Source organism: Bubalus kerabau, chromosome 18 (genome assembly GCF_029407905.1).
Source record: "Bubalus kerabau isolate K-KA32 ecotype Philippines breed swamp buffalo chromosome 18, PCC_UOA_SB_1v2, whole genome shotgun sequence".
In the NCBI taxonomy this organism is placed as follows: Eukaryota; Metazoa; Chordata; class Mammalia; order Artiodactyla; family Bovidae; genus Bubalus; species Bubalus kerabau.
Genome location: NC_073641.1, coordinates 35,054,494 through 35,067,506, shown reverse-complemented (window position 1 = coordinate 35,067,506; position 13,013 = coordinate 35,054,494).

Below are 13,013 nucleotides of genomic sequence, written 5' to 3'. Positions count from 1 at the left end.
AAATAACAGGCAAGCTCAGGACCATTAGAATTGACTAGAAGGCCAACTCGTTTTCCTGAAAGATAATACAAAAATTAGAGAAGTTTTTTTTTTTTTCCCTTTACTGAAAAAAAGAGCAATACATGCAATTAGTTTTTCTTGAGGGAGGGTCACTGTTAAGAATTTGTATTTGTCTATATTATGGAAAACATAAGGTCTCTGTGCCCTGAGTACTGTTATGTGGTAGGTATCACTGAATACATAGGCAAAAGTGAAAAGGTAATGTGACCTAAGCAAAAAGGGGGTCTCCTTCAGAACTGTGCTGGGTTATAGTTTAGGTAAGTTTTTCAATAATTACTGTGTTATATTCATTTTCAGAAATTTAGGAACATAATTTTGAAGTCATATCCAGAATAAGAAATGAGTGCCTTGGACCTATTGGACTCTTGCTGTCTATGGCTATGGTATAACCTGTTCCCACCTTAAATTCCACTCTTTGAAGCCAGAAAGGGTGCTTTATTTATCCTTGTATTTCTTACCTAGCCTAATGTTTAGAACCTGGTAGGGTTAGTCGCTCAGTTGTGTCTGATTCTTTGTGATCCCATGGACTGTATACCACCAGACTCCTCTGTCCATGGAGTTTTCCAGGCAAAAATACTAGAATGGGTAGCCATTCCCTTCTCCACAGCATCTTCCCTACCCAGGGATTGAACCCGTGTCTCCCGCATTGCAGGCAGATTCTTTACCTGTCTACTCTATAAATATGTGTTGAATTAATAAATAGATGAGTACATTTATAAATAAATCATCTACCCATTGAACAATCTATGATTTAATTTCTGCACTTTTCAACAATGAATATTTCCATTTGAGCTTTGATGAAAATAGAAAAAGAAGGCATAATAGTCCAGTTTTAAGATCTCTTTATAACAACATTCCATGAACTATAAGGTGCAATTCTTACATCAGTTTTGCTAAATTAGGATATTAATGAAGAAAACTTCATGAGCCTTGAAATTCTTTTCTTTTAGTTCCCCTACCTTCACGTTCCAAAAGGGCAAATTAACACCTGTGTGTCTGGAACAAAAGACAAATTAAATAAGAGATTAATTAAGGATTGGATTGACATTTAAAAAAATACTATAGAAGTGGGGGAAATCAATCATTTCAAAGTGTTAAATTGAGGGTGTTGAATTTTTATTGATTAATTTACTTAAAACCTGACTCGATCTGAGCAATTAGAATATCAGGCAAAGAACACAGGCTTTTACATATAAAACAAGCTTTGAAAGGATTGTCCATTAAATACTATGATTGTTGCAAAAAGTAATAATCACATGCTTCGCCCAGCTTTGTTATCAGAAGCCTTTGTATTTGACATTTTGGAAGCAAGGAAAGTGAATGGCTTGAAAAGTTGAAAAGCCAATTCATCATGATGCCTGACATTTGGGAGCTGATATTATCGTCTGCGTTTTAAAATTCAGGATTTCTAAAGTGCTGTCATATAATAGAGGCCAGCAAACACGTCTGCTCTTATCTGGGAAAGCAACATAATCACGAAAAGTTGATGGTTTTGAATTTGAATATTTATCCCTCCTTGCCTCACCCCCCAATTTTAGAAAATAATGAGCTACTATCTTCTGCAACCATCAGAATTCCATGTACAAGAGACAGATTTTATATAGGGAAACCTAAACATCTACTACAGGACCTCTGTTATTATAGTTAAGAGATTTTTCTTGACAATGCATCATGTGATGTTTATTGATCATCGTTTACTTTATTTCTACTCAAACTATGAAAGCATATGGAAATGCCTTTACAGCTACTCTGGGAATTTTGCTTAGAATACCAATGGTAGTCTTGCTGCTGCCTTTTATGCTGTGTTTATGCGTAAGGTTTCCTAGTCCAGAGATTACTATCTGGTAACAGCAGAGGTTATTTTCAGTAATGTCTGCATCAGAATACATCCAGTTGGATATATTCAGATCAGCTTCAAGAACCATAGTCTCAAAGTCACAGAAGTTGCCCCTCAGAGTCTTGGGGACCAGATAATCTTCTTGGCCCTGAGCCTAATCATCCATTTTCCTTTTCATCAAGGGACACAGCAGTAGGAAGAGGAGAGGGATGTGAACCGTGCTCACTCCTTTCCTTGTCTGGCATTGACAATCTTGGCACTTTCTGGTTTGTTCTGTGTACTGTGCTAGGGTTTTTTGTAGTTACTCTCAGATCAACAGAGCAAAATATTCCTTTTCTTCTTTCCTTACAAATACATCAGGAAAAAGCACCCAGTGGTTTGTACAATTGACAATGGCAATCATTGCTCCAGGGCAGATTGAGAAAAACTCATATTATCTCTAACATAACCCAGACGTGCCTGTTCATCTACCTTATGGCAGAGGCATGTATTTCATTGCTGCTCTGTGATCTAATTCAGAGGAGAGATAGTTGCTGCATTTTCAATTGGTATATAAAAATAGCTGGTTGCACTAGACACTGTCTGACGTCAATGGAATCATTAAAAAGCAGTGACCGGTCTGCAGAACATCTCTGCAGAAGCCACAGAAGCTCAACGTTGCAGATACTTAAGCCATATCATTTTTCCTTTTGACAGACAGCCATCTTCTGCTGTTGTAAGGTAATTTTCATCAGTCATTTAGCTAATATGTGGTCAAAGCTCAAGTTCTTTCTACTACACCACGGTGCATAATCCTGTATAAAATGTCAGCCACATTTGAGAAAAGTTCATATCCTGTGGAGATGAGGAAAATGGATAGTGAGAACCTCAGGAAATTTCCTTGTAGATGCTTAAATAAACTTGAGACCACAGCTTAACTCTTATTGTATTGGTGTCCAACCCAGGCTTTTGTGCTAAAACTTAAAGGTGACAGACGCAGGAGGCCACTGACGATAACCAACACTGCAGTGGCTCAGATGGTAAAGAATCCCCCTGCCAGTGCAGGAGACCTGAGTTCGATCCCTGGGTTGGGAAGATGCCCTGGAGGAGGGCATGGCAGCCCACTTCAGTATTCTTGCCTGGAGAACCCCCATGGACAGAGGAACCTGGCAGGCTACAGTCCATGGATTCTCACAAAGTCAGACGTTACTGAGCAACTAAGCACAGCACAGCACTGTGGACCACTTATAAATTCTTTCCAAGAGATGGAGCTCATACCAGGAATCTGATATGAGTATTGGAATGCCAGATGGGGTCAGGCTTGGGCGTCTGCCAAATCTGCTCTCCTGGAAAAAGTTCTGCTGTCTTTCCTCCAATACAGAGTCCCTTTCCCATTTTCCAATTTCAAGCTAAATTCTACCCACTCTGCAAATGACCTTGAAGTCTGCGCAACCACCCTGGCATCATTTTTTCTTTCCCCTTCCTGATCAAACTACTCCAGCTCATGGCCACTGCCCTACCTCAGACCTCCATCAAATTCTCTCTCTTTTGCTGTCATGAAAGAATACTCTCTCCACTCCTTCTTTCACCATTCCCAGGGCAATCCTTCTGAAATACCCTCTGATTATGATGGCCTCTTTCTCAACAACTGTCAGTGTCTCCCTATGCGAGAGCTCCCCGTCTAGATTCCCTTTAACCTGTCAGACTCACCTATATCCTAGCAAGAGGCCAATTAAACAAATCCTTGGTTCTCTTGAGTCTCTTGGGACTCGATTTTTACCCTATTCTTGCATTTTGTTGTTCACCTGTTCCTGTAACCACTTGCCTTGTGATATTCTTGACTTGGTTTAGACTAGTTACTCCTCACACTTGATAGATTTGTGTTTGTTAATGTTGAGCAGCTGTGTTCTCTTTTGAACATAACTTGTTATAGTCCTGTGACTACTCAGGTAGCATTCTGTTCAACCAGGATTCAGACCTAAGTCTCCTGATAGAATATCCCTCATCTCCCTCTTGGGAACAGGTCATATCCTCCCCTACTGTTGCTGTTGTTTAGTCCTTAAGTCATGCCTAACCCTTTGCAGCCTCATTGACGGCAGCCCACCAGGCTCCTCTGTCCATGGGATTTTCCAGGCAAGAATACTGGGGTGGAGTGCCATTTCCTTCTCCAGGGGATCTTCCTGACCCAGAGATTGAACCCACATCTCCTGCATTGGCAGGCAGATTCTTTACCACAGAACCACCAGGGAAGCCCATCCTATCTCATAAGCTGCAGGATAGACCCCATGGCCCAGTACACAAAACTCCAATCCATGATTCTGGACTCTTCTACCAACTCCCACCATACATCTGTATAACAGTCACTGAGCTCACCACAATCATTCCGCTATTCTTCCATTCTTTTGTCATGCTATGCCTTACATTTGTAAAACCCTCCCACCATTTTCCATTTGGCATATTTCTCATTGAATATCCCTTGCCACCACCAATATAATTGATCCTATCTACATGTTCCCATAGAAATGCATATTTATTACTCTTGTAATTATTTGAGTTCATCTAGCTTTTCCTCCCAAACTTGACTTTCTGTAATGAAACTAATAACTTTGTTCATGTCTGTATCCTCAGATACAGATACAACACAGTCTGTCAAATGAGTTTCTTAGCAAGTGTTTGTTGATTGAACAAATAATCTACACCATATGTGTGAACATATCTTGATTTTTAAGTTTGCATCATTTAATACTTAAATATCTTCCATCTATGTATCATGAACTTGGATTACTCATAAACATGATGCATAACAGACATTGTATGTATTGATTTAAAATTTTTTTTATCAGAGTATAGTTAATCTATGACATTGTGTTAGTTTTAGGTGTTCAGCAAAGTGAATCAGTTGTACATACACTTATATCCACTGTTTTTCAGATTCTTTCCCCAGATAGGCAATTACAGAGTACTGAGTAGTTTCCTATGCTATACAGTACATCCTTATCAAGCATTTAAAAAGTACCCCATAGACCGCTAGGTCAGTACTGAGAATTTATACTTGATGAACTGTATTATCTTCCTCGATATTAGCCCCTGATTTCTGTTTAATTTGTGTTGTGAAATTTTCATCTATGAATATGTTCTTCTATACTTAAAAACTTAGCCTTTACCAATTCTTAGGAGAATAAAGTTCTTGAGAATGTTGCTTTAGCTTCTTCATTCCTATTTGCTAATTGCTCAAATCCTATTCCAGTAGAACTGAAACACAAGGAAGCCATCTACATGATGGTGGATTAACATTGGTTAGGAAAGTTAACTGGAGGTCCCATGTGGGAGGAGAATACTTGTTGCAAAGGATATTCATTAATGGTATTATCTCCTTTGCTCATGTCTGTATTCTGCTGTCATCATTCAATACAGCCTTAATGATTGACAGGGAGCCTTGTTTTAATCCAGGTTCCATTCCTAAATACATCTAGAGAAGTTCACTTTGTTCTTCAGTTTATGTCTTCAGCCAGTTTACCAGCTGCCTTCTCAAGAGCTACCCACTCTATCACACAGTACCTAAAATTCATTATGCCCCAAGTTTGAAACAATTTTCCAAATGTGTGTGTCTTAGAATCACTTCCATTTTCATAATCAGCACAACAATTTCTTGATTTTCTCAAGCTGGAAACATGAGAGTACTCTTAGACCCCCTTTTTTCTGACCCTCATACTGAATCAAAGACCAAATCCTGTGTCTTTAAATCCACCTACTTTTCTCCACCTCCACTCCCTTTATTCTAGTCCAAATAATTATCATCTCTTTCCTGAATTCTTCCAAAATATTTTTATTTAGTTCTTCCAATTACTTTCCATATAGCCTCCAGGGAAGTCTTTTAATAAGCAAATATGATTATTGCTTAAAATCCTATTATGTCATGAGACTGCCTTTAAAATACAGTCTGGAATGATGCTTCTTTCAGTTCAGAAGACCTTGTATAACCTCTTTAGCTCCATCTCAACCTTCCTTCTCAGTCTTTATGAGCTTCACTGGAATTCTTTCTGACACCCAAGCATTTCATGCTTCTCCCCAAGCTTTCCCTGAAACTTTATTCCTCTTTACCTAGCCAGCACCTACTTACCCTTGAGAACTCAATGAAAGCATCAATTCTAGGAGCCTACTATGATGTCCAGATTAAGTCAGGTAATTCCTTTGTATGTATATTTGCTTAAGATCATTACTTTCCCTTCATATATCATATCCCACTTGTGATTATGTAACTATTTATGTAATACTTAGTTTTAGTTGTCCTTGCTATTATGTCACCTTTTCCTGGGAGGACAAGCAGGCTTATATTTGGTACCTTTATAGGATATAGAAGAGTACTAGGAAAATAGGGGTGTTCTTTGATTCATTAATTCAATAGATGAATGACTATGTCTATACTTTGAGGGTTCAGCTACTTACTGAGATTTTAGATTTTTAATTTATGCTTGGGTGTATGACTGATATCTCTAAACTGATAAAAATAGGGAAAATGTTGGACTACACATTACTTTTTGGCAAAATTGCCTTCTTTTTAACTGCCTTGGTAAGAAGCTCTTCACACTTGAAAACAGCTTGTACAGGAAGACAGCAGGCTCTACTGGGAGTTTCTCAAGACAAAAAGAGGCCTTGTGATTCTGAACTTGTGCTAGTTAATTGTGTAGCTTGGCACATCACTGGCGAGTCAGACCTTGTCCTTTTGTTTGAGTGCTTCAATAAGCATGTGTTTATAACTTGTTGGGCAGACACACATTGTGGATAATCATTGAGAGCCACCACTAAGCAGCTGCCAGTGGAAAATGCAGGACAATCAAATCAATTCAACAAGGATGGCTAAGAGCAATTGCATGAAGAGTTAGAATTCACGTTGTCTGGCCTGTTTTTCAGGGCATGTAAAATGTGTTTTTAGCATATATACATTTACTGTAAACTTAGTAAGTATTTCAGGACTCTTGGGAATAGAATAAACTTTGTGCTTTCTCTCTTATGACTTCTATTTTAGTGTAAAGAACATGAACTTTGGTGTCAGGCAGTCCTGGGTTAAAATTCTATTCACAAATTTTGCAAGGCTTGGAACATTATCATCCTTTGAGAGGTCCTGCTTCTTCGACTTCACAGCTGTCAAGGTTGAAATAAACAACATGTAAAAAGGGCTGGCAGATAGTAGAAGCTGGGTAAATGTTAATTTTCTCTTCCCACACATCAGCCCTTTGTTTTCCCCTTTCTTATTCTTTACTTTAGTTCTTTCATCTTGGTCTTCCTGGTCTTTGAGGATCGGGCTGACTGTCTTTAATTCCTAGAATATTGGATGGCTAAAATATTGCCTTGAAGATTCTCCAGAATTCTATACGTTAGGAAAATTTAAGCCATCCTTAAACACATTAGCAGCTAGTGAAAAATTTCTCCTCTGTCTTCACTGATGAAGGGTCTGTTTCCATGGACTGAAGAGTGTAGGCTCTTTCATCTGTATGCTGTATGTCTGCAGTTAATCAATTTAAAATTTCCTATGGCATAGCCATTACACTTTTTTGGTAGATGCCCTGGAGGGAAGGGAGAAAACTTAGGAGTAATCCAGCATCATCAATATATCCAGAATCCCCTGAATGTCTGTCTACCAAGAAAATTTGGTTTATGTTTTTTCTTAGACAGGCCATCTCAAGCAAGAAAAAATGGTCAGCCCAACCCCTAACCCTAGAACTGATCTGATGGCTATTAGACCACTGGAATTGCCCTTGAGGTTGGATGAGCTGTTGCTAAAAACATTTTAAGTGATAGAAACAGAACCCACTCTTAGCCCCAAACCAGTGGCCCATTAAAAATAGAGGAACTGATTAAGCAGTGGTTTACTTCACTGGATTCTGCTCTCTATGATACCCTTCCCTGAATTATTCTGCTCTGATTTATTCTGGTTACCACTAAGCCTTGGTAATTGGAGTAGATGAGATAGGAAGTGATGTCTTAGACTATAAGAAATCTAAACTTTTAAACAAAAAGGATGATTGATGACTATTTCATGCCCTCTCCTTTCTCTCTCTACCTTCAACACGTCCCCATTCATCCTTACTCTCAGCTGATGAATTTGCTGTCAGATTCTGTGAGTGGCAATCATAGAAGGTCCACAAGTTCCCACATCTATCCACTGACCAGCACCTGCATCCTTATGCTCTGTCTTCCCTCTTGCTATTATAGATGAAACATCTGTGCTCCTCATAATAACAACCTCTTCTTCTTTTATTTAACATTAATAGTGACTGTGTTTTATTTATTTAAACTGCATCAGGTCTTAGTTGTGGCAGGTGGGATCTTTCCTTTTGACATGAGGACTTCTTCTCTAGTGTGTGGGCTCTGTAGTTGTGGCACACTGGCTTAGTTGTCCCGAGGCATGTGGGGTCTTAGTTCCTGGACCAGGGATTGAACCCATGTCCTCTGCATTGGAAGGCAGATTCTTAACCACTGAACCACTAGGGAAGTCCCAGGAACAATCACTTCAATTGTCCTTCAGATTCTATTCTCCTCCACATTTTTAGGGCTACTGCCTCACAAATACTCCTCTCTTATGCCATTAATTTAAATTACCTTCCCACCAGATTAATTCCATTATCTCCTTATAAGTTATTATTTCGCAATCTTAAATAAACTTTCTTTACCTCACTTTTCTCTCCAGTAATCACTCCATTTTTTTTTTTTTTTTTTTTTTTTGCTCTCCTCTACAGCGAAAACCTTTGAAAGTATGGTCTTTACTCCCTCTAATTCTTTTTTTCCCATTCTTCCTTAAACCTACTCAAGTCATGCTTTTGGCTCTATTATTCCAATAAAAATCATTGTTTTCAACAGTTAAGTTCCAGTTGCTAAATCCAAAGGTCAGTTTTCAGCACTCATCTATTTGTTCTTTCAGAGTTATTCAGCAAATAAATCACATTTCTGTTCTTTCATTTTCTTCTCTTTTCTTTTTGAAGTGCTTTCTTTACTGGGTTTCTGGGACACCATTCTCTCCCGGTTGTCGTCATCCTCACCGACCACAAAGCAACAGCCAGGCTTTGTTGCTGACTCCTCTCCATCTGCCTCACTTTAATGGTGGAGTGTCCTGAGGCTCAGTACCGTGCCTCTTCTTTTCTCTAGTTACACTGATTTCTTTGGTGATCTCATTCAGTCTCATAGATTTAAATCCTAACAACACTTTGATGAGTACTGCCTTGGAGCTTTCCCTAGAAATCCAGATGCAGATATGCTTCTTCTTCCATCACATCTTCACTGGGAGTTTATGGTTTTATTGGACTAGTATGTCCAAAGCTGAATCCCTGAGCTTCCCCTCATACCTACTCTTTTTTGTTTTCCTCCAATCAATTCATATCAAATCAACTTTTCCTTGGAGTCATCCTTGCTTCTTTCCTTCTCATTCCATAAAGTCCTGATCATCAAGATATAATCAGAATCCCACACATCTCCTTCATCTTTGCTGCCAAAACCACCATCATCTCTTACCAGAATTGTGACAGAGAACTCTTAACTGCATTTTCACTTTCACTCTCATTCTTTCCAGTCTCTTGTTCACAGTGTACCCACAGGAGTCCTATTAAATCTTAAGCCAGCATGTCAATAACTTCCTACCTCAATTGGAACCAAAGCCTAGTTTCATCAGAGACTATAAGACCTTTTATGAACTTGACCTTTCATTATCTCGTTGACTTAATTTCCTTTTAGTCTTCCCATTGCCCCATTTGGCCTTACCACAGTGGCCTTCTTGCTGTTCTTTAACTTACCAAATGGATTTCTGTCCCAGGATTTTGTACTTCTTCCATTTGTAATACTTTACTTCCATTTGTATCTTAACTTTAGCTTTAAAAACAGAGGTGTAGAGCTTGTGTGATAACCAGAGTGTCCGGGCATGCTCAGAAGTGGGGAGAACCAAGGCAAGGACACAGCGAGCTGGTTTCCATTTAGTGCCATCAGCTGTTCAGTTCACTGACTGCACTTTGAGCAACTATGTTCCTGGAGGACCCAAAGAGAGAAGAATTTATCCACAGAATTCTCTTTGCACTAGTTGAAATTTACCCCCTTGGCTAGCAATTCCACAGCACTTCAAATGGCACATGTGTAGGTTTAGGTGCCCCAGGGTCTGCAGTAGTGAAAACAGGAAGCCCTGGGGCAGAAGGAAAGAAATTAAATCAGTCCGAGTCCCCTCAGAACTGTAACAAGACACTAATGAGGCCAAGAGAATCTCGAGGATGCATAAGAGATGTCTGCAAAACCCTGCACTTTTCTTCAGACATTGCCATGCTAGCCTTACTCTTGAACAAATGTGGTCTTTGCTCAGATACCACCTTCTCAGTGAGACTTTTCTCAATTTCCCATTTAAAATTATAGTCACCAAATATTACAAATCCTCCTTCTCTGGTTAATTTAAGTCTCCTCACTAAGAAGGGCTTCCCTGGTGACTCACCAGTAAAAAATCCACTTGCAGTGCAGGAGATGCAGGAGATGAGGGTTTGATCCCTGGGTTGGGAAGGTCCCCTGGAGGAAGAAATGACAACCCATTCCAATATTCTTGTTGGGACAATCCCATGGATAGAGGAGCTTGGTAGGTTATAGTCCCTGAGGTCACAGAGTCAGGTGAGACTGAGCAAGCACAAACAGAAATCTGTCCTAGAGCTTAAAGTTTGTGAGCTGAAATTGCAAGCTTTCCTGATACACATGAATAAAACATATTCAACATTCTAATCAAAGCATAGGTCATGTGTTTATTTTGTCAAATAATCAAATATTCTAAGCATTAAAAAATAGGATGGAGGTGTTTCCTAGGTGGGTCTTAAAGCAAATTGCTGAATTACTGAGAAGAATCATTAATGTCCAGTCATCAACAAGATGTTTGCTTGCATAGATTCTTTATTCTTCCAAGTTGCCTTTTAATAATTTCCTTTTTTGATCTGTTCCATTAAATCTCTATGGTAATAAGTGAAGCAAGTCAGACACAGAAAGACAAATAACATATGATATTCCTTATATGTGGAACCTAAAAAAGGGGCAGTATAAATGAACTTATTTACAAAACAGGAGTCAAAGATATAGAAAACAAAATGATGGTTATCAGAGGATAAGGGACAGGGGAAGAATAAATTGGGAAACTGGGACTGATATATGCACACTAGTATATATAAAATAGATAACTATTAAAAAAACCTACTGAAGAGCACAGGGAACTTTACTCAATACTCTGTAGTGGCCTATGTGGGAAAAGAATCTTAAAAAAAGAGTGGCATGCTCAGTCACTTCAGTCATGTTCGACTCTTTGCGACCCTATGGACTGTAGCCCACCAGGCTCCTCTGTCCCTGGGATTCTCCACGTAGGAATACTGGAGTGGGTTGCCATGTCCTCCTCCAGGGCACCTTCCTGGCCTGGGGATCAAATTTGTGTCTGTCTACATCTCCTTCAGTGCAGGTAGAGTCTTAACCTACTGAGCCAACTGGGAAGCCTGAAAAAGAGTGAATATATGTATAAATTAAATAAAATCTTGCCCCTGGGGGGAAAAATGAACTGAATCCATATCCATCCATGTGGATCACTTTTTTTAAAAAAATTGTTATTAAATGAAGCACACAAGCCATGGTATCTTTCAAAAAAATCTCTATGAAAATAATTGCAAGGATGAGAGATAAGCCTATTACTTGTTTTTCCCTCTCCCACATGTTAACAGGGATCCCTGTGAGTCAAAAAATGATAACAGAAGAAGGCTTATGAACACTGTTTCTGAACAAAACAGAATGTGGAAACAAGAAGCTGCAGTGGAAAAACTAATTCCAGTTAGTTTCCATAAGCATACATAATAAGCATCGTAAGTTATGATGTATTAAACAATAAACATTCCTGATCTTCTTTCTCTAACTCTTCAAGAAGCGCTAATGTTCTCTGCCATTGTTATTGCAGGGGAGGGGCGCTAAAGAGTCAGTAGCAATGGCACAACTATTTTATATCTTTCTTATGATTAATATTATTTTATTCAGAGGGCTTTACAGGGGTCTGACAAGTCCTTGATCCAGAAATGCCTGCATCTACATTCTGGTTCAGTCCTCTATTAGCTTGTGTGAACTTGGGCAAGTTATTAAAGTCTTGGTTTCTTTAAATAAAGAAAGTAGAGATAATAAAACTTAAACTCCAAGGTAGGTATTTGACAACTACAATTAAGTAAGATGGTATAAAGAAAGCACTAGCACATAAAAAATTTAATACAGGCTTAATTTTCCTAGTGTCAACATTTCTCAAAAAACAACAATGTAGTCATAAAGATCAAAAGAAGCATGAGGTGAGAAGAAATAATTTAAAGTAGCTATAATACCAATTAGATTTCTAAATTAAAAATAATAATTTTATGTAATGATTTCAATGTTATTCATATTAAAGGTAAAATGTTATAATAACCTAAGCATTGCAGCATTGCAGGACACTATGTTGAAGTGTTACATACATCAGATATGAATGTTTTTGGTCTCTAGTGTTACCATTGGAGAAGGCAATGGCACCCTACTCTAGTACTCTTGCCTGGAAAATCCCATGGATGGAGGGACCTGGTGGGCTGCAGTCCATGGGGTCGCAAAGAGTCGGACACGACTAAGTGACTTCACTTTTACTTTTCACTTTCACGCATTGGAGAAGGAAATGGCAACCCACTCCAGTGTTCTTGCCTGGAGAATCCCAGGGACGAGGGAGCCTGGTGGGCTGCAGTCTATGGGGTTGCACAGAGTCAGACACGACTGAAGTGACTTAGCAGCAGTGTTACCATGTTCCCTGAGCATTTATATAGTTGAGAGAACCTCTTTCTTCTCTCTAACAGTTAGTTAGAGGTCTAGAATATCTCGTTAAGAATAAAAGTCTGCTAAAAGTACGTGAACCGTGAACTTCATGATGTTCAAGCTGGTTTTAGAAAAGGCAGAGGAACCAGAGACCAAATTGCCAACATCCACTGGATCATGGAAAAAGCAAGAGAGTTCCAGAAAAACATCTATTTCTGCTTTATTGACTGTGCCAAAGCCTTTGACTGTGTGGATCACAAGAAACTGTGGAAAATTCTGAAAGAGATGGGAATACCAGACCACCTGACCTGCCTCTTGAGAAATTTGT